This window comes from Oryctolagus cuniculus, chromosome 16 (assembly GCF_051225735.1).
Source record: "Oryctolagus cuniculus isolate XC-2025 breed Fujian yellow rabbit chromosome 16, ASM5122573v1, whole genome shotgun sequence".
NCBI lineage: Eukaryota > Metazoa > Chordata > Mammalia > Lagomorpha > Leporidae > Oryctolagus > Oryctolagus cuniculus.
This window is the reverse complement of record NC_142882.1, coordinates 3,354,703-3,380,562: the sequence shown is the minus strand read 5'-3', so window position 1 is coordinate 3,380,562 and position 25,860 is coordinate 3,354,703. Positions and strand designations below refer to the sequence as shown.

General features: G+C 40.9%; 1 pseudogene; it reads right to left on the bottom strand.

Moving 5' to 3' along the window:
* Positions 1-7,241: 7,241 nt before the first annotated feature.
* On the bottom strand, positions 7,242-23,868 carry LOC103346115 (vomeronasal type-2 receptor 116-like; annotated as a pseudogene).
* Between the last annotated feature and the right edge of the window lie 1,992 nt (positions 23,869-25,860).

Below are 25,860 nucleotides of genomic sequence, written 5' to 3'. Positions count from 1 at the left end.
CTTTTCATATGTGTAAGTTGGTTTTATGTTAAAACCGGTAGCCTAACAAACTGCTATTTCCAACCGATAGGCATGTGTTAATATTGTAGTTTGAAGGTTATACATATTATGTAAAATTTAAAAAAAAACTCTTTATTCTTGATCAATCTTCTAGGGTTTAAGCAATTTTGCTTCTTTACTAGAATCAATATTACCTTTGATATTTACCATTTTTATCTTCTAGTTTCTTTGCATTTAATGTACTATTATTTATAGCTTGTAATGATTCAAATGTAGAATTCCAGTTTTTTCTCAGTGATATCTATAGACAAAGTTGCATATGGGTTTATAGAATCTGGGATTGTACATCTGTCTGAAGGGAATTTTAGCAACATCTCCACAAAATTCGATGATGGTTTTCTATTTGAGACATCAAAAATTCCTATTGAAGACCAGTTTTTTTAACATTTGGGTTATTGGAAAGAACATTTCTTAAAATAAAAGCATGTGGAGGCTGAAGTTGGTAAGTGCAGCATTGTCTATCTGTGCACATGGAAGGCACACATGAACTTAACTTATACCCAATGTGCATGGACAGCACTGACTCCAACTATCTCTACACTGGACAATCTTGTCAAGCTCAATACATTTCAAAACAAAAGAATACAGCACTGTAAGTACATTGTAAAATTAATGTCTTATCAAATAGAAAAAAAAAAAGAAAATCCACAACACAAAGGTGGTTCTAGCATGTCACCATTTACCATTACCAATCTCAGAATTCCAAATGGGTTATGCTGGTATGCAAAGTCTACAATACTGGTTTTCTGTTAACTGTCTGCATCATGTCTCACCCCAACAGCAGTACATTTTCCATGTTCCAGTCACGCTGAATCTTATTTACTCTGAATAAAATACAACTTGGTAGTTTGCTACTTTTGCCATTTATAAACATTCTAACAAGAATTTGTTCTATGATTCTGCATCTAACCTAAGGATATTACAGAAAAAATACATTAACACCCTCTGAAAATGTAGACCTGGCTCATTTAATATGAACTCTAAAAATGTAGAGCTGGTTTATTTGACACAAACTCTTTTTTTTTTTTTTGACAGGCAGAGGTAGACAGTGAGAGAGACAGAGAGAAAGGTCTTCCTTCCATTGGTTTACCCCTCAAATTGCCACTACGGCTGGTGTGCTGCACTGATCCAAAGCCAGGAGCCAGGGGCTTCCTCCTGGTCTCTCATGTGGGTGCAGGGCCCAAGGACTTGGGCCATCCTCCACTGCCTTCCCAGGCCACAGCAGAAAGCTGGACTGGAATAGGAGCAACCAGGACAGAATCTGGCACCCCAACTGGGACTAGAACCAAGGGTACCAGTGCTGCATGCAGAGGATTAGCCTAATGAGCCGTGGCAACAGCCCTTGACACAAACTCTTAAAACAATGAGATTTACCCTACCTCATGCCTTACCCAAAATTTAACTCATGTTGATTCAGCAGCCTGAATGAAAATTCAAACATTTTTAATAATACTTAGAAGAAAAAAGTGTAGTTCTTCATGGCTCTGGATAAAATAATGTATCCTATGATACAACAGGAAACGCAAAAGAAAGCATAGAAGAAAAGGTGAACAGGGTTTGACCAAAATTAAAAAGATTTGTACAAGAAAGGACAGAACCAAGAAAGAGCAAAGACTCAATAGAAAATGGAAGAATATGGCTGCAAATCCTCCAGGTAAGTGTCTAGTATCAAAGTGAAATGAACTGTATGAGAAACAGTGACTTGATCAGCTCTTGTCCTGACGGTTGATGTACAATGTAATACTTTATCCATTTTAGTATTTTTTTTTGTTCTAGTAACATTGGTGGAACTCTGTAACTAACACACAATTATTCTTAGGTGTTTAAATTTTAATAGAAAAATGATCCCTGTTAGGAATTTGGAAAACATTATGCTGAGTGAAATAAGCCAATCCCAAAGGGACAAATACCACTTGTTCTCCCTGATAGGTGACAAAGAACTGAGCACCAAAAAGGAAACCTGTTAAAGTGAAATCAACACTATGAGAAACGGTGACTTGATCAGCCCTCACCCTGACTGTTGATGAGCAACTTAATATGTTATCCCTCTTAGTATTTTTTTTGTTTGTTCTACTTAATACTTTTGGTTGAATACTGTAATCAATACACAATTATTCTTAAGTGCTGAAACTTAACTGAAAAGTGATCGCTGTAAAATATATGAGTGGGAATAAGAGAGGGAAGAGATGTGCAATTTGGGACATGCTCAAGCTGACTTACCTCAAATGGTAGAGTTAGAAACATACCAGGGGATTCCGATTCAATCCCATCGAGGTGGCATGTACCAATACCATCTCACTAGTCCAAGTGATCAATTTCTGTTCACAATTGATCATAATGATAGGACTAAGAACCAAAGAGATCACATAAACAAGACTAGTGTCTGCAAATACTAGGTGATAGAATAAAAAAGGGACAGAATGATCCAACATGGGAAGTGAGAAACACAGCAGACCCATAGAATGGCAGATGTCCTAAACAGCACTCTGGCCTCATAATCAGCCCTTAAGGCATTCGGATATGGCTGAAAAGCCCAGGAGGCCATAAACAAGAGTGGCGAATTGTTAAGTCAACAACAGGAGTCACTGTGCACTTACTCCTCCTGTAGGATCTTTGTCCTTAGTGTGCTGTACATTGAGATGTAATGCTATAACTAGTACTCAAACAGTATTTTTCACTTTGTGTTTCTATGTGGGAGCAAACTGTTGAAATCTTTACTTAATGTATGCTAAACTGATCTTCTGTATATAAAATGAATTGAAAATGAATCTTGATGTGAATGGAAGGGGAGAGGGAGTGGATAATGGGAGGGTTGCGGGTGGGAGGGACGTTATGGGGGGGAAGGCATTGTAATCCATAAGCTGTACTTTGGAAATTTATATTCATTAAATAAAAGTTAAAAAAAGAAAGAAAATCACTCATAAAAAAAGCAGATAGGAACAACAAAAATACAAACAGAATCAACATAATGGGGATATAAATTGAATGGACATTTTTGCATAGATAAAAATGAGACCAAAAAGCATTACAAAGCATGCTCATCAGAGTCTGTGCTGTATCGTATTGGGTTAAAGCCCTGGTCAACAGCATCAGCAGCCCATATGGGCAGCAGTTCAAATCCTGGTTGCTCTACTTATGATCCAGCTGTCTTCTGTGGCCTGGGAAAGCAGTACAAGATGGCCCAAGTCCTTGGTCCCCTAGACAAGCATGGAAGACCAGGAGAAGACTCCTGGATCCTGGTTTTGCATCAGCCCAGCTCCAGCTGTTAGTTTGTGGGGAGTGAACCAGCAGATGGAAGAACTCTCCCTCCCCCTCCCCCTCCCTCTCCTTCTTCTCTCTGTAACTCTTTCAAATAAATAAAGCTTTTTTAAAAAGGAATTCATACATAATCAAACCATTCCACTCCTAGGAGTAAAATCAACATAACTGAAAATAAACAAACAACCCCTTGTACATCAGTGTTCACAGTTGTCTATTCCAAACAGTCAAAGTTTGTGACAAATCATGTTCTATCTCTGAAACAAAATTCAATGAATTAGGGGCCAGTGCTGCAGTGTAGCAGGTAAAGCTGCCACTTGCAGCACCAGCATTTCATATGGGTACCAGTTCAGTTCCCAGATGCTCCACTTCCAATCTAGCTCCCTGCAAAGGTGCTTGGGAAAGCATCACAGGACTGACGAAGTCCTTGGGCCCCTGAACCCACTTGAGAAACCTGGAAGAGGCTCCTGGCTTCAGATTGGGCCAACTCCAGCCACTGTAGCCATTTGGAGTGAACCAATGAATATAAGCTCTCTCTCTGTATTGCTCCAACTCTGCCTTTCAAATAAAAAACTAAATCTTTTAAAAATTCAATGAATCAATTCAAAGAAATAATAGTTTGTCATGAACATAATGCATACGTACTATAATTTGGATGATGCTTTGAAACAGTATGCTAAGTGAAAAAGGGCCACCAAACCAGTCTGCACAGTGCAGGATTTCATTTGTATGGAACACTCAGCATTGTCAAGTCCAGAAACACAAAGCAGAGGGTGGTTGTCTGATTGTGAGGAGCAGGAATTGAGTGACCACTGAATAAAGACGTTGATTTTGGAGATGACAGTATTTTAGAACTTGACAAAAATGATGGTTGCACAAAACAGTGAATGCCACGCATGCAATTAGTACAATCTAAAATGGTTACTCTTTTGTTGTATTAATTTCACCTCAAAAGTAAAAACCAATTTTTTAAGTCTGGAATTGGCAACAGAAAACCTAAAGGCAAAATAAATAAAAAGCAATAAGCAAATGGAATACAAATTTGTATACTCTGCTACATATAAAAAATTGATGTGCAATAATTACAGCGTTTAAAATTTGAAAGTGATAAATAATTAAGGGGTTTGTGACAATGTTGTAAACATATGAAACATGATTTATTTATTTTTTTAAACTTTTATTTAATGAATATAAATTTCCAAAGTACAGAATATGGATTACAATGTCTTCCCCCCATAACATCCCTCCAGCCTGCAACCCTCCCCTTATCCACTTCCTCTCCCCTTCCATTCACATCAAGATTCATTTTCAATTCTTTTTATATACAGAAGATCAGTTTAGCATACATTAAGTAAAGATTTCAACAGTTTGCTCTCACATAGAAACACAAAGTGAAAAACACTGTTTGAGTACTAGTTATAGCATTACATCTCAATGTACAGCACACTAAGGACAAAAATCCTACATGAGGAGTAAGTGCACAGTGACTCCTGTTGTTGACCTAACAATTCCACACTCTTGTTTATGGCCTCAGTAATCACCCTAGGCTCTTATCATGAGCTGGCAAGGCTATGGAAGCCCCCTGAGTTCACTGACTCTGATAATTTTTAGACAAGGCCATGGTCAAAGTGGAATTTCTCTCCTCCCTTCAGAGAAAGGTACCTCCTTCTTTGATGAGCCAATCTTTCCACTGGGCTCTCACTCATGGAGATCTTTTATTTAGTTTTTTTTTTTTTTTCCCAGAGTGTCTTGGCTTTCCATGCCTGGAATACTCTCATGGGCTTTTCAGCCGGATCTGCATGCCTTAAGGGCTGATTCTGAGGTCAGAGTGCTGTTAGGACATTTGCCATTCTATGGGTCTGCTGTGTATCTCACTTCCCATGTTGGATCATTCTCTCCCTTTTTTATTCTATCAGCTAGTATTTGCAGACACTAGTCCTGTTTATGTGATCTCTTTGGTTCTTAGTCCTATCATTACGATCAATTGTGAACAGAAATTGATCACTGGGACTAGTAAGATGGCATTGGTACATGCCACTTTGATGGGATTGAATTGGAATCCCCGGTATGTTTCTAACTCTACCGTTTGAGGTAAGTCAGCTTGAGCATGTCCCAAATTGCACATCTCTTCCCTCTCTTATTCCCACTCATATATTTTACAGTGATCACTTTTCACTTAGTTTCAGCACTTAAGAAGAATTTTGTGTTGATTGCAGTATTCAACTAAAAGTATTAAGTAGAACAAACAAAAAAAAATACTAAGAGGGATGACATATTAAGCTGCTCATCAACAGTCAGGGAAACATGATTTAACATGACCAATTACAGTACTGAAAAAATTCCAACTTGTGGGGAGCAACTCGGACTAGACTGTTACTGGAATTAAGACTTATTCTATGCAACTGCTCTCCCACAATATGGCACTGAGAAGGGAGTAACAACTTCTACGCAGCTGCCTCTCGCCAACTTGAGTGATGACCTGCAGGAGCTGATCTTGCTCCTGATTGGAGGAGAGCAGCATGCTCGGCGTGTGGGTAGCAGAGTTGGGATTGGTGGAAGAGGACTATAAAGGAGGAGAGAGACAACATGCACCAGGAACATCTATCTGAAGGAACACCTGAGCAGCCCCCGAGAGAGCTGGCCGGCGATGTGCCACTCCCCCACGGAAGTGGGGAAAGTGGCAGGGGGAACCGCCCTTCCACGGAGGTGGAAGGGTCGGTAGCCAACCCGGGAAGAACCAGCAGCAAACCCGGGGAGGGCCGAGCAGACAAAAGAACAGCGCAGGGTCCTGTGTCGTTCCTCCACAAAGACGGGGAGCGACACAACTATATTTTTTTGACAGGCAGAGTGGACAGTGAGAGAGAGAGACAGAGAGAAAAGTCTTCCTTTTCTGTTGGTTCACCCCCCAATGGCTACTGTGGCAGGTGTACTGTGGCCGGTGCACCATGCTGATCTGAAGCCAGGAGCCAGGTGCTTCTCCTCGTCTCCCATGCGGGTGCAGGGCCCAACCACTTGCACCATCCTCCACTGCACTCCCGGGCCACAGCAGAGAGCTGGACTGGAAGAGGAGCGACTGGGACAGAATCCAGTGCTCCGACCGGGACTAGAACCCAGTGTGCCAGCACAGCAGGTGGAGGATTATCCTATTGAGCTGGGGTGCCAGCCAATTCCAACTGGATAATAAATCTTTTTACTATAAACTCTAAAGGAGGAAAAATGAAACAGGAAACAATCTTGTAAATTCATTTTATTAAAATATGAATATTTAAGTGTCTACCAGTTGACAAGCAAAATATAGAAACTAGTAGAAATGAAGTTGTAAGAGTCTTTACCTGAGATGGGGTTTGTGTTTGTGAGCATAAAGTCTGACTGAGAACATTATACACAGCATTATTTTTAAAAAAGAGAGATAAATTGGGGTAAGTGTTCTGGAATGGTGGGAAATTGCCACCTACAATGCCAGCATCCCAAATAGGCACCAGTTAATGGCCCTGTTGCTTCACTTCTGATCCAACTCCCTGCCAAAGACATGGGGAAAGCAGAAATAGTTGGCTTAAGATGTTTGGGCCCCTGACACCCATCATGAAGACTCAGATGAAGCTCCTAGCTTTGGCCTGACCCAAGGCTGGGCCACTGCAGTCATATGGGGAGTGAAGCACTGGAGGGAAGTTCTCTCTATCTCTCCCCTTTCTCTACCTCTGCCTTTCAGTGTATATATATATATATATATATATATATATATATACACACACACACACGAACATACATATATATATATATAATAAACCTTTTTTTAACAGAGAAGTGAATGCTATTCATAAGGTGGTTAAGCTGAATCAATTACTTTATAACTTGGAATGCAAAATCAGATTTTTATCAATTTTGGTCTGAAATCCTAAATATGTGAACTAATGAACTAATCTTTAACAGCTATTTCCCTTGGAATCTACTGTATCCTTTAATCCTTTTAAAGAGTTCTTCTCAGGTCTGAAGAGAATAATGTAGCACTTGGGGACAAAGATGCAGCCCAGGAGCCCTACACTGGAGGCCAAGATGGAGAAGACCTCCACAGCCACCATGATCTTCCCCTTGGTGCTGTGGTAGACAGGCAGGAAGGTCACCCAGACACTGATGAACACCAGCATGTTGAATGTCAGGAATTTGGCTTCATTGAACATGTCAGGTAGATTCCTGGATAGGAAAGCCACAGTGAAGCTCGCCAGGGCCAAGGAACCCAGGTAACCCAGGACACAGTAGAAGGAAATGACTGAGACCTTCTTGCACACCAGGATGATGTGGCCATGCTCAGAGTGTGCATCTGTGTCAATAAATGGAGGAGAGGTCCCCAACCAGATGCCACCAAGAACCAGTTGGATCAGGGAGCAGATGGGAATAATGGAGTTAGGTACCCCTGGTATCAGCCAGTGTCTCATCCTTCTCCCTGGGGCAGTGACCTTGAAGGCCAGAAGGACAGTGATAGTTTTGGCTAGGATGGTGGAAACAGCCATGGTGAACACCACTCCAAACGTGGTCTGCTGGAGGACACAGGTGGCTGTACTGGGACGACCAATGAACAGTAAGGAACAGAGGAAGCAGAAGATGAGGGCAATGAGCAGGATGTAGCTGAGACAACGATTGTTGGCCTTGACTATCGGAGTGTCTCGGTGCTTCACAAAGACACCAAGAACCACAGCAGTGAGGACAGAGAAGCACAGAGCTGTGCAGACCAGGGTCATTCCTAAGGGGTCATCATAAGCCAGGAAGGACACAGCTTTGTGCAGGCAGTGGTCTCGCTCTGTGTTGGCATACTGCTTCTCTGGACACTTCACGCATTGATCCATATCTGCTAAGACAGGAAAAATGCACCAGCCCAGCTTCAGCCGTGCTTAGTGTTATGTTCCCCAACTTCCACAAAACCACACCGAATAAGCTGTGGGAAGCATGTATCAGAATAATGTATAGGGAATGATTCCTGATTAATATCACTCATCTAAATTATGGCTAAGACACAACACTATTATTTCTTCTTTATATTCATGAGATCTTATTTTTTCCCACAACAACAACAAAAGACCTACTGTCTCAGGACACTTTGTTGTAATCATCAAATGCCCTCTATTTTTATTTATATTTTGGACAGAATTTGTGAAAGAGAGACAGAGACAGAGAGAAAGTCATCCTTCTGTTGGTTCACTCCCCAAATGGCCACTATGGCCAGCACACTGCACCGATCCAAAAACAGGGGCCAGGGGCTTCCTCCTGGTTTCCCATGCAGGTGCAGGGCCCAAGCACTTGGGCCATCCTCCACTTGCTTCCCAGGCCACAGCAGAGAGCTGGACTGGAAGAGGAGCAACCAGGACAGAATCCGGCACCACAACTGGGACTAGAACCCAGGGTACTGGAGCCACAGGTGGAGGATTAGCCTAGTGAGCTATGGCACTGGCCCCAAATGCCCTATCTTTTGCTGGTTAATTCATGACAGCATAAATCACTTCTCATGTTTCTGGAGACTCAATCATTCAAGACCAAGGATCCTGCTGCAGTGTCCAGTGTAGGGTATCTTACAGATGGCACCTTCTTGCTGTGTCCTCACAGCATACCACATCCTTGCATATAAATGCACTAAATCCTTCAATGAGGCTGGAACCTGTGACTTAGGACACCACTGAAGAAGACCCTGCAATGTACCATCTACTTCAAGGCAAAGTTTCAAAATTTGAAACACCTACCTATCTCATTTACTTATGTCTCTAAAAGCAATCTCTTGGATTCATTTTTGCAATACTGAAGCCCCTGATTGAGAAACCATCAGGAATATGACAATTTACAGAATATCAAGGACAGCCAGTGCTGTGGTGCAGCGGGTTAATGCCCTGGCCTGAAGTGCTGACATTCCATAGGGGCACCAGTTCAAAACCCAGCTGCTCCACTTCCAATCCAGCTCTCTGCTACAGCCTGAGTAAGCAGAAGATGGCCCAAGTCCTTGGGCCCTTGCCCCCATGTGGGAGACCCAGAAGAAGCTCCTGGCTCTTGGCTTTGGATCAGCACAGCTCTAGCCATTGTGGCCAATTGGGGAGTGAACCATCAGATGGCAGACCTCTCTCTCTCTCTGCCTCTCCTCTCTCTGTGTAACTCTGACTTGCAAATAAATAAATCTTTAAAAAGTAAATAAAAACAGAGTATCAAGGACAGAGATGACTTATAGTAGCTGATACCAGGTTGAGTATGTCCTCGCATCCTGGAATGAGTTATAATGAGAATATCTTGCAATGTAGATTGCAAATCATTGAATCAGGAGCTCATCTTTGGTAGTTCCCAAATCTTTCCAATATTGAGCCTCTCTAACTATGAGCATACTGTGTCCGCCTGTGTTAGTCTTTTATTTTTCTCAATTATGTTCTGTAAATTTATGGTCAAGACTCTTTACTTCTAGCTATTTTTACTTGTAAGATGTTATAAATGCCCAAATTTTTCAATTTCAAATGCTTTATGGCCGGTATATAAAAATAAAGTAAGTTTTGGGATGTTATCCTTATATCCAGTCACTGAATTAGTCAATTACTAAGCTTATTTATGTAGATTTTATATTCGTACAAAATATAATCTGAACATGATTTTTATTTCTTCTTTTCCAATTTTTTTCTCTTTTGAAAATATTCACTAGACAGGATATGCAGCATAATACGTAATCAGATGTGGTTAGGTTGAATGTTCTTATTTTATTCTTTCAACACTGCCTCAAAACTATGGTGCGATTATGCAAATACTCTTTATGAAGAAAATTCTGGCCTACTCATAATTTGGAAAGAATTGCTTTTTGTTATTTCTATAACATGCATGGATGTTGATTTTATTATTTTTTGCCATCATTGGGATTTTTATTTCTTCCTTTGAGGTACTAGTGTATTGTTTTACATTGTGCAAAGCAACCAGCACTGTGATGTAGCAGGTAAAGCCACTACCTGCATTGCTCACATCCCATTTTGGTGCCAGTTCTAGTCCTGGTTTATCCACTTCTAGTGCAGCTCTCTGCTGTGGCCTGGGAAAGTAGTATAAGATGGCCAAGTCCTTGGGCCCCTGCATCCATGTGGGAGACCCAGAAGAAGCTCCTGGCTCTTGGCTTTGGATCAGCAGAGCTCCAGCCATTTTGGCCAACTGGGGAGTGAACTGCAGATGGAATACCTCTCACTTTCCTTCTCCCCTCCCCCTTCTCCCTCCCCTCCTCTCCCCTCCTCTTACCCTCTCTCCTCTCTTCCCTCTCCCTCTCCCCTCTTCCATCCCCCCTCTCCCTCTCCTTCTCTCTCTGTGTAACTCTGACTTCCAAATAAATAAATAAATCTTTATAAAAAAAGAAGCAAAATGGCTATAAATTTCCTCTTTTGGGGGTGGCACCATGGTGCAGTAGGTTAATCGTCCACCTGTGGTGCCTGCATCCCATATGGGTGCCAGTTCTAGTCTCAGCAGTTCCCCTTCCAATCCAGCTCTCTGCTATGGCCTGGGAAAGCAGTAGAAGATGGCCTGACTCCTTGGTTCCCCCTGCACCCATGTGAGAGATTAGGAAGCAGCACCTGGCTCCTGGCTCAAGATCAGTGCAGCTTCGGCTGTTGCAGCCATTTGGGGAGTGAATTAATGGAAGGAAGACCTTTCTCTCTGTCTCTCTCTTGCACTGTCTCTAACTGTACCTCTCAAATAAGTAAATAAAATCTTTAAAAAAACTCCTCTTTTGAAATGACTTTATAATACTGGGGAGCCAAAGTTAGGCCATTTTCAAAGAATTCACTAAATTTTCCTTTTCTCTGAACAGAGCTTAGTAAATAATTGTTCCTTCTTTTATGAAGGTTTGATAAATCCCCCTCAAAAGAAGCTTTTGGAGATAATAAAAATGTATGGGGACTTTTTAAAAATTTTTCACTTAATGTTTTTTTTTAAACTTTTATTTAATGCATATAAATTTCCAAAGTACGACTTATGGATTACAATGGCTTCCCCCCAATACCGTCCCTCCCACCCACAACCCTCCCCTTTCCCACTCCCTCTCCCCTTCCATTCACATCAAGATTCATTTTCGATTATCTTAATATACAGAAGATCAGCTTAGTATACATTAAGTATGGATTTCAACAGTTTGCTCCCACACAGAAACATAAAGTGAAAAATAATAGATGATTTTTTTTAAATGATGATGAAATCAGAGCAGACCTATTGTCATGTTTAATCCCAGTGAGAGTCAAGTTGGGAATTGATAATTTCTTTTCTTTTTTTTTTTTTTTACAGAGGATCAGTTTAGTATGCATTAAGTAAGGATTTCAACAGTTTGCACCCCCATAGAAACACAAAGTGAAATATATTGTTTGAGTACTCGTTATAGCATTAAATCTCAATGTACAGCACATTAAGGATAGAGATCCTACATGAGGAGTAAGTGCACAGTGACTCCTGTTGTTGACTTTACCAATTGACACTCCTGTCTATGGCATCAGTAATCTCCCTATGCTCCAGTCATGAGTTTCCAAGGCTATGGAAGCCCTCTGAGTTCTCCGACGCTTATCTTGTTTAGACAAGGTCATAGTCAAAGTGGAGGTTCTCTCCTCCCTTCAGAGAAAGGTACCTCCTTCTTTGAAGACCTGTTCTTTCCACTGGGATCTCACTCGCAGAGATCTTTTGCCAGAGTGTCTTGGCTTTCCATGCCTGAAATACTCTCATGAGCTTTTCAGCCAGCTCCGAATGCCTTTAGGGCTGATTCTGAGGCCAGAGTGCTATTTAGGACATCTGCCATTCTATGAGTCTGCTGAGTATCTCACTTCCCATGTTGGATCACTCTCCCCTTTATTTACTCCATCAGTTAGCGTTAGCAGGTACTAGACTTGTCTATGTGCTCCCTTTGACTCCCAGTCCCTTCACCATGACCAACTGTGAACTGAAACTGATCACCTGGAACAGTGAGATGGCATTGGTACATGCCACCTCGATGGGATTGAATTGGAATCCCCTGGTATGCTTCCAACTCCACCACTTGGGGCAAGTCAGCCTGAGCATGTCCCAAATTATACATCTCTTCCCTCTCCCATTCCTCTGACAAATCCTACTGACATGAGAATTTGTGAACTACACCTGAGGTTTCCAAAGTATTAACAAGAATCATTTATAATATATTTTCACTATGTTAACTTTTTTGGGAGATCTATATAGATGACCTACTTTCAGTCTTAATATCTCTTATTTCCTGCATTGTTTCTTCTTCTTCTTCTTCTTCTTCTTCTTCTTCTTCTTCTTCTTCTTCTTCCTCTTCTTCTTTTTCTTTTTTTTTGACAGGCAGACTGGACAGTGAGAGAGAGAGAGAGAGACAGAGAGAAAGGTCTTCCTTTGCCGTTGGTTCACCCTCCAATGGCCGCCGCGGCCGCCGCACTGCAGATGGTTCACCGTGCTGATCCAAAGGCAGGAGCTAGGTACTTATCCTGGTCTCCCATGGGGTGCAGGACCCAAGGACTTGGGCCATCCTCCACTGCACTCCTGGGCCACAACAGAGAGCTGGCCTGGAAGAGGGGCAACCGGGACAGAAACGGGCGCCCCGACTGGGACTAGAACCAGGTTCCCCAGCGCAGCAAAGTGGAGGATTAGCCTATTGAGTTACGGCACCGGCCCCTGCTTCTTCTTAATCAACTTTATTTGTTTTATACAAGAATCAATTTGCTTATCCTGTTTATGTTTGGATTTTATTTTTCTATATTTATCATTTCTTATGTTCTCTTTTGTGTTTAATTTAGTGTTCTTTTTTTGGCACTCGATAAGTTCTTAGAAATGATAAGTTCAGCTTTTAATATACATTATACATAAATATATAAAATCTAGAATTATAAATTTCTTTGGAATTATAAATTTCACTCTAACTGGACACCAGATTTAATAAACAGTGTTTATAAATGGAAATATACAGCTATCTTGTTCATTCTATAACCCATGAGTAGTTTAGTGGTGTATTTATAATTTCCAAGACTATCGGAATTCAAGCTGGTGGATGATGCACTCTCCATCATTGCACATGGAACACATATGTACTTATGCCCAATGTGTACACATAAAGTGCCTTTATCCAAGTCAGTGATATGCAGACCATAACAGCAATCTCCTACATTTCTAATAAGCTGAGTTAATGCTACATCATTGTAATATTAAACAACACACAATCACAAAATCAATCTTAGAAAATCCCCACTCTATATAAGTGACTTCATGTTCCAAGCATGTGTAAGGAAGGGTAGGCTAGGCTATGATGTTTTGGTTGGGTGTAACAGATGGATTTTCAACTTTAAAAAAGAAATGATTTCAGTATAACACCATTAAATACCATAAGTCTGAAGCATTCCAAAGTTATAATTATGGAAAATCCAATATATAAATATTCAGTCCATTTCCCGTATCATCTCCCAACCTCATCCACATATTCTCTGTGTTTTACCAATTAAGCCTTTTCCTTAGGTTCTCTACATGTTGTGTGAACTGGCAATTCTCCAAATTCAGCCACTTCTAATATTTCTACCAAGAATTTACTCCCCATTTAATTCATAATATTAATACTAACATCTATGGGATGAGATCCATAACATCACCTCAAAAAATGCAGATACCACCACGTAATACACCCTATAGGCAAATCTGTTGTGCATACTTTCATTGCAGTCAATACTACTACTATGAATGCATATCTCTATTTTTTTTCTTACCTGTGAACTAAAGAAGAGCATGAAATACAATCTCCTCACTTGGAATATGGTATATCATAAGCATGTTTTACAGAGCAGTAATACATACCAGTAAATCAAGCACAACCTTTATAAGTACCTGCTCCACTGAAAAACAGTGCCAGGTCCTGGGAAAATAAGGACTTGTAGTATCTATGTCTTCAATGTGATCAAAACGTCGTTTCACAGAAAATGAAAAGTAAACACATATGATACCTGTGTTCACTCCATGATGAAAATGGAATTAGGAGACTGAGCGGTGGTCAAGAGGAGTTTTATAAAGACACTAATGTCTGCTGTATGTGTAAAATAATGCCTGAAAACACATATGTCACTGAGTGAATGTTTAGACTACTGGTGAAGGCACACATGTCCCACATTTAAGTAATCTGGTTTGATTACCAGATATGGCTCCTGTTCCAGTTTCTGTCATTGAGGACCCTAGAAGGCAGGGGTGAAGATTGAAGTGGCAGGGTTCCTAACATACACATGAGAGCTCTGGATTCAGTTCTCAGCTCCTGATTCCAGGAATGGTCCAGCCCTGGCTTCTGTAGACATTTTGGAACTGGACCAGAAGATAGGAGATTTGTTTATATCTGCCTGTCTTGTTCAAGGCCAATGCAGACTAACATAATAGGGTAAATATTTATAATAATAATTTCATTATTAACTTAAAAGTGGAGATCCTTGTCTCTGCAGTTCTCCTCTAGGCCCTTTCCACTTCCTTGTTCAGATGGGGGAGAATAAAGGAGAAATTAGGAATTTCTCCAAATAGGTACACTTACCTGTCTGATTGGAAATCTCATTCTCTGGGCATGGAGTACAATCAAAACAACAGGCAGCCTTTCCCTCTCAAGGGGTCTTCCTGAATCCAGGGCTACAACTCGCACTGCATATGGACTGGGGAGGCTGAGGACAATCAGATATGTGTTGGTCACTACTGAGAGTACCACCCATTCTTCTACCAACTAGGGTTTTTACAATACTGAAATCAAAATAAACTTAACTTGCACGTACATCTACATCCAATTTTATGGACTGAATGCCATGTTTATTGTATGCTGTGAAATGTATGAGAACTGAGAAATATTATTGAACAGCTGTATTCCCTTCATATCCAACAGAAATACAGTAAGAAAAATCTCTTAGTTGGGAAGGTGAGTTGTTAAATGGCATAAATAGCCATTTACTGTGCTATGAGTAAACAGAAACCTCCACAACATGATTAATCATTTGGGGCTAACAATGTAGCATAGTAGGTTAAGCCTTGGCCTGCAGCATCGGCATCCAATATGGGTGCCAGTTCACATCCCTGCTGCTCCTCTTCCCATCCAGCTCCTTGATAATGGCCTGGGAAAGCAGTGGATGTTGGCCCAAGTCCTTGGGCCCCTGCACCTACATGGGAAACCTGGAAGAAGCTCCTGGTTCCTGCCTTCAAATAGACCCAGCTCTGGCCATTGTGGCCATTTGGGGAGTGAACCAGTGGATGGAAGACCTCCCTCTGTCTCTCCCTCTTTCTGTCTCTAACTCTGCTACTCAAATAAACAAATCTTTTTAAAAGATATTTTAAAATATCTTATTATTTTATTTACTTATTTATTTATTTGAAAGGCAGAGTTAGAGAGAGGCAGAGGCAGAGAAAGGTCTTCCATCGACTGGTTCACTCCCTAGATGGCCGCAATGGCCGGAGCTGTGCCAATCCAAAGCCAGGAGCCAGGAGCGTCTTCCCAGTCTCCCACACAGGAGCAGGGGTCCAAGGACTTGGGACATCTTCTACTGCTTTCCCAGGCCATAACAGAGAGCTGGATCAGAAGTGGAGCAACTGGGACTCGAACCAGCACCCATATGGGATGCTGGCACTACAGATGGCAGGTTTCACCACTATGCCACAACACTGGCCCCAATAAATCTTTTTTTAAAGATTGGCTATTTATGAGTAGTGCAAAGAACTATTATTAGTTCCAACACACCTGTTCAATTTTTATGGCCCACTCTATCAAATCTTCATATAAAGACAGGTGTTGACCATGTGGAGCATATGGAGAAAACTTCCCTACTTTCACCTTAATTCCAACACCATCTGGGAAATTCCAATAGTTGAGAATGTCATACTCTCCATTCAATTTGTGTTCCTGATTGAAATTCACTGTGTCACCAGCAGGATTGTTAAACTCGAGGTTCTTCAGAAAAGGGTGCAGCTAAAAGAGATGCATCATCTGATGATAAAGGGCATCCCAGGGTTCAGACACAAAGCCTAAATTACTGAAAGTCTCTTGTCATCTGAAATGCATTGCTGAAGGTGTCAACGTATTACAGGCACACAAGGGAGTAACAGAAATGAAAGGCCATGGAAAACTAATCATAATGTGTCTAAAATATCAGTAAGAATAAACAGAAAACTCCGAAACATGCACACGTACACAATAAGGAGGCTGACTGCTCAGACAAATCTCAGCTGTTGAGTCAAACCCACACCGTTTTCCTACTGAAGTATCCAGAACATCAGTCTGCAAAGTGAGGTTATCAGTGACTGAAGTTGCTGCTTAGTTGCATTATATGATAAGGCTCAACATCTTCTATGAACTTAAAGAACTAATACTCTTCCTGTTGGGAGAGAAGTATGGTTATCTTTTTAGAACTCTATGAAATACCTGAAATCAGTTCTCTGAAAATTTTTAAAAAGAACTTCAGAGGAAACCTCTAGATTTCTCCTATGGAAAGCAGTAGAAGGGCAGGCTGTTGAGGCCTTATATAAAACAAAGCATCAGCCCAGATTCACATTGCCTTTCTGCTTACCCACTTGGCTCCATGCTCTTGACAATCACTTAGACCCAAGTCTACATTTATGTCCTGGGCAATACATACAAGTCATATTCCCCAGTGCTTTTGGAGAAGGATTATAAATGATCTGGTTTGCTTAAAACATCTTGACAACAAGTGACAGTATGTACCATCCAATGGCAGAGCCATTACCTGCCAAGGAGAAAACACCAGTCCTTTTCCATTTCTTCCTGGTGACATTTCTACTTGTTGAAGAATCATCTCATGTATGGCATGAGCCACAGCATACACAGCATTGTATATATTGTAACTCTCTTCTGTCATGGTCATGTCAAAATGGTGCCAAGGCAACCATTCCAAGGATGCATTGGGTGGACAGTTCTCCAAAGCTTTACAGTCAAGTTTAGAAATCGAGCAATTAAAATATGTCAACCACAGGTCAGCAAGGAAAGGGTCCTCTGGGTATCTGGATGGATTGGCTGTTCGGATAAAATCTGTGAAACCAGAAATTTCACCATGGTGATGTGAGAAAATGAGTGCTCCATGGAATGAGTCAAGTAGGAAATGTCTCCTCCCAGTGGTGATATCCCATTGTGAGGTGGTGACCCACACTTTCCACATCATTATTTGTTTCCACCTTCCAAAGGTCAGGCCTAAAAAAGATTCATTGTCACCAAAAATAATAACAACATTTGCTGATGATTTCATGATCTGCCAGTGATACAATGAGGTTCTTGAGTAATACAGCAACACAGTAACAGGGATCATTTTCAAAAAGGCTATACAAATTCCATTCCTGTCCATCTCAGCTCTCAATTCTGAGAGAAATTGCATACCTTTCTCATCATCTGAGATGGCCAGCCCCACCCATGTCCAACCGAAATGAAGCATCAGAGACACCATGCCATGCACCAGAGTCATCTCCTTGGGAGCCATCTGATAGAGGGAAGGAAACTTGCCATTGTCACTCAGAATAGGATCAAAAGTGCCGAAAGTTAGCTAAAGGGAAAATAAAATATGAAGCAACATGAAGAACAGGCTTTCCAAAAATCATAATCTCAGTTCTGACAGGCATTAATCAAAAGCTGGTCAGAAGGGGCTGGCGCTGTGGTGCAGCGGGTTAATGCCGTGCCCTGAAGCGCCATCACATATGGGCACCGGTTCGAGACTTGGCTGCTCCACTTCCAATCCAGCTTTCTGCTATGGCCCAGAAAAGCAGCAGAAGATGGCCCAAGTCCTTGGGCCCCTGCACCCACATGGGAGATCCAGAAGAAGCTCCTGTCTCCTGGCTTCAGATCAGTGAAGCTCTGGCCATTGCAGCCAATTGGGCAGTGAACCACAGGATGAAAGACTTCTCTCTCTCTCTCTCTCTCTCTCTCTCATTCCCTGCCTCTCCTCTCTCTGTTTAACTCTGACTTGCAAATAAATAAGTAAATCTTTTTAAAAAGCTAGTCATAACTCTTTAATTAACACACAATTAATCTTATGTCTTTAAATTTAAATAAAAAGTGATCCCTATTAAATATAAGAGTGGGAATAAAAGAGGGAGGAGATGTACAATTTGGGAAATGCTCAATCGGACTTGCCCCAAATGGTAGAGTTAGAAACGTGCCAGGGAATTCTAATTCAATCCCATCAAGGTGGCATGTACCAGTGCCATCTCACCAAAGTGATCAGTTTCAGTCCATAATTGATCATAATGATAGGATCAAAAGTCAAAGGGATCACATAAACAAGACTAGTGTCTGCTAATACAAACTGATAAAATTAAAAAGAGAGAACGATCAAACATGGGAAGTGGGATACACAGCTGACTCAGAATGGTAGATGTCCTAAACAGCACTCTGGCCTCAGAGTCAGCTCTTAAGGCATTCGGATCCAGCTGAAATGCCCATGAGAGTATTTTAGGCATGGAAAGCCAAGACACTCTGGAAAAAAAAAACAACACCTAAATGAAAGATCTCTGTGAGTGAGATCCCAGTGGAAAGAACAGGCCATCAAAGAAGGAGTTACCATTCTCTGAAGGGAGGAGAGAACTTCCACTTTGACTATGACCTTGTCTAAATAAGATCAGAGTCAGCAAACTCAAAAGGCTTCTGTAGCCTTGGCGACTCATGACAAGAGCCTAGGGTGATTACTGACACCATAAACAAGAGTGTCAATTTGTTAAGTCAACAACAGGAGTCACTGTGCACTTACTACTCATGTTGGAGCTCTGTCCTTAATGTGTTGTATAATGTGAAGTAATGCTATAACTGATACTCAAACAGTACTTTACACTTTGTGTTTCTGTGTGCGTTCAAACTGTTGATATCTTTACTTAATGTATACTAAATTGATCTGTATATAAAGAGAATTGAAAATGAATCTTGATGTGAATGGAATGCGAGAGGGAGCGGGAGATGGGAGGGATGCAGGTGGGAGGGAAGTCATGGGCGGGGGGGGAAAAGCCACTGTAATCCATAAGTTGTACTTTTGAAATTTATGTTTGTTAAATAAAAGTAAAAAAAAAAAAGTTGGTCAGAGGAAAAAAATCAATCATTTCTTTTTCTTTTTCTTTTTTTTGGTGGGTGGGGACATACTGGTTTTTATTAAAATTTATAGCTGAACTAAAATTACCTGATCAAAATGCAATAGAATTCTTTCATTGGTAATAACTGGTTATATTGTATGATTTTTTTTAATTTAAAGATTAACCATTATGTTCACAAATATTTTTTTCAGATTCCATTGATACATTTTTTTTAACTTTCATTTAACAAATCATTTCCTTTTCTAGTCATCCTCACTCCTTTAGAACATTCTAAGGAAGAATTAACAATGTAATAGTTCCAGGAAAAAAAACTCTGTCTTCTCTCTCTCTCTCTCTCTCTCTCTCTCTTCCTGTATTTCAAAAAGAAAATGTGGTTTCCCCACCAGTTTTCTGAGTATTTGCCCTTTGAGATTATGTACTTTAACAGATGCTTAAATCCAGTCTCCTCCTCTCACCCTTCAAAGCACCAGAGATTGGCATCAGCCAAAAACAGCTCTCTCTCCTCATGACACCCCGCTCACCTGTGGAAACTTGTAGAGTCCCAGCAGTGTCCCAATTTGGGCAGAAGTTGCCCACGTTGTCCCTGTCAGTACTGCTGCAGACCTGCTCTCTCTTCCATAAGTGTAATTTGGGATGCTCTTAACCATCCCTGAGAGCCAAAGGAAGGGAGTCTGTAACATCCTTCGATTACTGTGTAGGACACTGAAGACATCATATCCCAGAGACACATTGGGTAGAAGATGTGGGCTCCTGTTGATCTCTTCAATGGCGAAGACCAAAGCCAGAACATGCTGATAGTTCTTAGACTCCAACCTGCATACAGGGCACAGGAGTCCTTAGGGAAAAGACTCCAATTATGACTGGCTTTAAATCCAATTCAATGATTGCTGTGGTCTGAAAGTTTGTAAGATTCTTTTCCAAATACATCATTTTTGAAAGTTTTCAGAATGGTGTTTGCTTTTAAATCCATCTTTGCTTTTATTTGGGCCATTTATATATTTTTTTATATTCTGAGGTAAGTACATTAAGTGCCTGCAGGTTTAGAGGTATAATTCTATTTCTTTTTACTTTAATAACCATTTAAATGAATGACTCTCAAATTTTTAAGAGCTCAGAAAATTAGTGAATATTATTCAGAACAATCATAAGGGGAGAACACAACTTTCCAAGGGGAAGAAAACAACAGCAACTACTTCTTTGTGCAACATTTTAAATATATTCGCAATGCTTCCAGAAAATACAGACAAATCAGAACAGAACAGTAAATAAGCAAATAGAGTTTGATCTCTGTGTTTATACAAAAGTTTCTTCCATCATTAAGGTAGCATTGAAAAATAAGAAATTATTCTAATAATAGTGAAAGTAAACTATCAGGGATGAAAAACTGAGGGAATAAACTTGTGTTTGATGAGATAATAAATTCTAGAGGCTCCAAATAGTTTATAATGAAGTTGCGTCCAGGAATTAACATATGGAGGCAACACAGGGTGATATGCAGACTTATGGATTGCAAAAGAAACCCTGGCAAAAAGGCAGAAACACGAGGACACAGATAATTACTTTTTACTCTTCTTTAAAGTTCATGCTTGTTTCTACTGTAAAGGTCCCACACTCTACAATATTTCAGCAGCAACTTCATAAGAATATTTCACAAAGTTCTTTAAAAGGGAAATAACAAGTTAAAATTAAGATAAAAAGAGCAAGAAATCAAATAATATATGAAGACATGATGTATACATATGATCAACCAGTCTATACCTATCTATATATAAAAATACGAACATTAACAATGAGAAACCATTTGTACATGGACAATCAGGAATAAATCCCTCTTTTAAAAGTAAACTAAGCTGCAGACAGAGAAAATCAGAGGACAAGCAGAGCAGGAGGTTCACTGTGGCTATGATGAGAGACAAGCGCCCTCTCCAGCACCCAAGGAAACCTTGCCTTCTGCCCTGGCCAAGATTCATTTCATCAAATTTGACTCAGCCTCCCCTGAATTGTTTTCAAATCCCTCTTTTAAAAGTAAACATGAGGGGCTGAGACTATGGCATAACAGGTAAAGCAGCCGCTTGCAGTGCCAGCATCCCATACGGGTGCTGATCCAAATCCTGGTTGGTCCACTTCTGATCTGGCTTTCTGCTATGGCCTGGGATAACAGTGGAAGATGGCCCAAGTCCTTCAGCCCCTGCACACATGTGGGAGACCTGGAGGAAGCTCCAGGATCTTGGCTTCAGAGCAGACCAGCTCTGATCATCGCAGCCATTTGGGGAGTGAGCAAGCAGATGAAAGATCTCTTTCTCCCTCTACCTCTGCCTCTCTGCAACTCTGCCTTTCAGATAAATAAATTCTTTCAAAAAGTAAAAGTGAAGTGGTGATTCTCTTCTGTATAGTTTTTGAAACAGGGTATTTCCCTGGGTCAGGGCCAGGGTCAGGGCCAGGGGGTTCTTAGACTATATTCCTCTAGCAGCTTTACAATATAGATAACTCTGACTGGAAACAGTGATAATTATTCCAGATTAATTAACTTGACTTAATCATTCTCCACAGTGTGCATCACTTTTTACTCTCTAAAAATATAAAATTCTAATTTATCCGTGTATAATAAAGTAAAACTAAATATAAATAGCAATGTACTCAGCTAGTTTCCATCTCATCAATTCATTACTTTTCAAAATATACTGTAGATCTCTTTGTTATAATATATCTTCTATCAAACATCTTTCTACTGAAGCAGGTGTTTATCAAAGCAATAGGGACAATACTCGAGACACTCTTATCCCTAATTGGAGTGCCTCTGTTTCAGTTTGTTCTACTTCAGTATCTAGTTTCCTTCTAAGGCACAGGCTGGGAGGCAGTAGATGTTGGCTCAAACACTTGGGTTCCTGCCACCCATGCCCATGGGAGACCTGGATGGAATTTCTGGTTCCTTCATTTGGCCTGGCCCAGATCTCACTGTGTTGGCAATTTGGGGAGTGAACCAGCAGATGGGTGATCTCCTTCTCTGTCTCTCTGCTTCTCATATAAATACCTAATTACAGTGCTCCTAATTATAGTATCACAAACTAGGAATCCAATTAGAAAACTAAGAAGCACCCAAAAATTGGTGAGAAACTAAAATTATGCTAACCCTACAAGGTAAAATAATAATAGGTATAAGATACACTTATGAAAATTTTTATATAAAATATTTACGGTATTTTGTAACACAAGGAAAATGAGCTAGGAGGAGGCAAGGTTCAATGATCCCACTTTGTCATGTCTTCATATTTACATGACGAAATAGAAAGCATAAGATCAGGGCGATATGATGATTTTGTGGAACTGAGGCATTTACACTTAAGTAGGCCTCTTTCTCCAGTAAAGACAAATGAAAATTTCATTTCACAAAAGTATTGAACTAAAGACAAATATATTAATTCTGCACATGGAAACATCCTCCCTGTCAAAAAATCCTTCTGTTTCCCTATCTGAATTATAAGGTAACACATTCTCATGGGCCCATAAAGGCTTCTAGCTATTGGATAACTTGGTGTGACCAGGAGGACCTTGTGTAGCTTCAAATATATGCACTTCAGGCATGGATAGGGCATCCAGCACATGGGTCTGGAGAGAAACACTGGCCCAGGCACCTCGGGCCCCTGAGCTGGGGACAGAGAAAATCAGAGGACAAGAAGAGCAGGAGGTTCACCGTGGCTATGATGAGAGACAAATGCCCTCTCCAGCACCCTAGGAAACCCTGCCTTCTGCCCTGGCCAAGATTCATTTCATCAAATTTGACTCAGCCTCGCCTGAATTGTTTTCATTTTACTATTTATTTTTATTAATATAAAGAGAACAGATTTAATATAGTTTATAGATAAAATTCTAATATGATACTTCTCACTTCCTCCCTCCCTCCCTTCCTCTCCATCCCTGATGCTTGTCTTTTTTAATTTTTGTGATAACATTTTTAATTTATTGTACAGTACATGAGGTGTACATAACAGTTTCTATATGGACATTAGGAATTGTACACTTGATGGAAACAGTCTCAAGATGCTGTGGAAAGAACACTTCTCTGTTTCTCTTAGAAATGCACCCATGCAAGTAGACTGCATTGTCATCCTAAGGGGCTTGGTTTGACCTCTGGCAGTGGTGGAGGGTCTAGATGATATGGTAAGGTGTAGAGTGATTGCTCACTCAGTCCCAAACCCTACAAATGGGGAAAAACAAAGTATTCTGCCACCTCCTTTTAAAGGTGGAAACACAGTCTGCAGAGGGAGAGAGAGAATACATTATGGACAGGTGCTAAAGAGAAGGGCACCAAGAGCACTATTCTGTCTATGCACACAGCCTCTGGACATGACTCACATCATGGCCAGACAGAAGACATTCAAGTGAAATAGTCACTTACTGCAGTTCCAGAAGTTTGCTGTTAGCCTCTCGGATCTCCTGGGAAGGCTGAAATGTGTAAAGGGAGAAGAAACCACCGATCATCATGTCTCCATCCTTGTGTAGGTTGTGTTTCCTTCCCTGGAAACAGCTGGGGGAGGCCACACTGGACCACAGGAAGGGAAGCTGCAGGAACATGGGCATGAATGTCCAAGGAAACATCATGGAAGAGTCTGCAAGCCCCAGGTGTGAGAGGAGGTAAACCTGCAGTATAAAGCAGCCGCACATATATCGTGTGGGTGTGTGTGTGAGTGTGTGCGCATTATTGTCGCTGGCTGGAGAGACCATGATATTGCCCCTGACTCCTTTCAGTCAAGTCTTCCCCTTCTCTGGAGGAATCCTGAGTGCTTTCTGCCCTGGGGCTTTGCAGCTGTGCTCCTGCATCCAGGTGAAAAACACAAGTTGGAAAACATTTCTGAGGTCATCCTTCCAGTGCCATGTCAAACAGCAAGGCACTGGGGAGGAACTCCTCATGGGATGATCTAGTATGAAGCCTTCATCAATAATCTATTTGCATGAATGCCATCTGAGATGGTAAAAATTGACTGCATCAGAGGAAGCAATGTAAAACGTTGGGTGCTAGGATCAGAAAGGGCTCACGCTAGGCAGGGCTCAGCCAAAGGCATTCTGGTATCAAGCTGTCCAATGTTCAGGGCAGAGGGACTGCCTGACACACCTGGTTCCAGGACAGCCACAGAACCTGCCCTGTGTGGACCATGCAGTGTGCATACTAATCCAAAGTGTGTGTGTTCCTCATTGCCTGGGGACTTCACACTCACACTGAGTTTAGAAACTCCCCCTCAGTGCCTCAGCACAAATGCAGAAATCATATTTCATGTTTCAGTTCTAAACTCTGACCCCCTTGCCTCTTCCTGGTATACATGATGATCCATCTCTATGTCTATAACATTGGGTTTCTCCATTATTTACACTTCTTTGAGAACACGGGAGTATGTGGGAAGTTATTTTTCACCCTAAAGAACAGATTATCTGAAAGAAGCTCTACATTTTCTATGTAAATTCTACTCCATTTTCCCAGTAAGAAACTGATTTGTGTTGCTGTGTTACAGAAGACATTTGCTAATGGAATAATGTGTAGGTGAGGGTGATATGAGAAGGCAAGACTCCTTACACTGAGGTAGGACTGTGGGGCATTGTGAAAAGGTCAAGTCTACACTGGTCTAGTGGGTGGTAGCTCTTAGAACTGAAGATGAGGGACCAACATCTTGGGTGATTCTGCATTTGGCTTAGCATTCCAAAAATAATTCAGCATTTGTCTAAATGTTATCGCTGTGATGGAGTCTTTTGAAATATTTATTTATGTAAAAGGAATAGGAGGATCTTCAACTTGCTAGTTCACTTCAGAGAGTGAAAGACATCTTCTGTCAGTAGATTCATTCTCCAAGGGCTCTCAAGAACTACAGCTGATCCAGGCTGAAGCTAGGAGCCAGGAACTCCAACAGATTCTTCCATGTTGGGAGCAAGAACTTAAGTATTGTGCTCTTATCTGCTGCCTCCTAGGTGCACTATCAAGGAGCTGGACCAGTAGCAGGGTAGCCCAGACTCAAGCTGGCATTCCAGTATGGGGAGTTAGAGTCCCAGGTAGCAGCTTAACCTGCTGCACCTTAACACCCATTGCAGAAATGGAGTTTTTTGGAGGCTAGTTCAGGATGGACCCAAAATTGCTAAATATGAGGGCTAAGGCATGAGAGGAAGGAGAAAATCAAGACAACACATTACAATTAGAGTAAATATTAATAAAAGTAATAACAGTAAGAAAAGCCCAACCATAAATAGTTGGATGTGAATTCCCTTAGTAAAAAATGTGAAACAACTGCAATAATTTACCTAATATGTCCATACATTATCATGTCTAAAAATTAGTAATTAGGAACATCATCACACATACAATTCATATTCTCATTTAACCACTGTTTCACTTTTTAAAGACAGTTTTGTTTGGATTGGAACTCCAGACAGAGTCTGCCTATCACACTGGGTTCTTATTTTTCAAGTCTGTTAATTTTTTGGTTTGCTCTTCTCATTGTTTTCCTC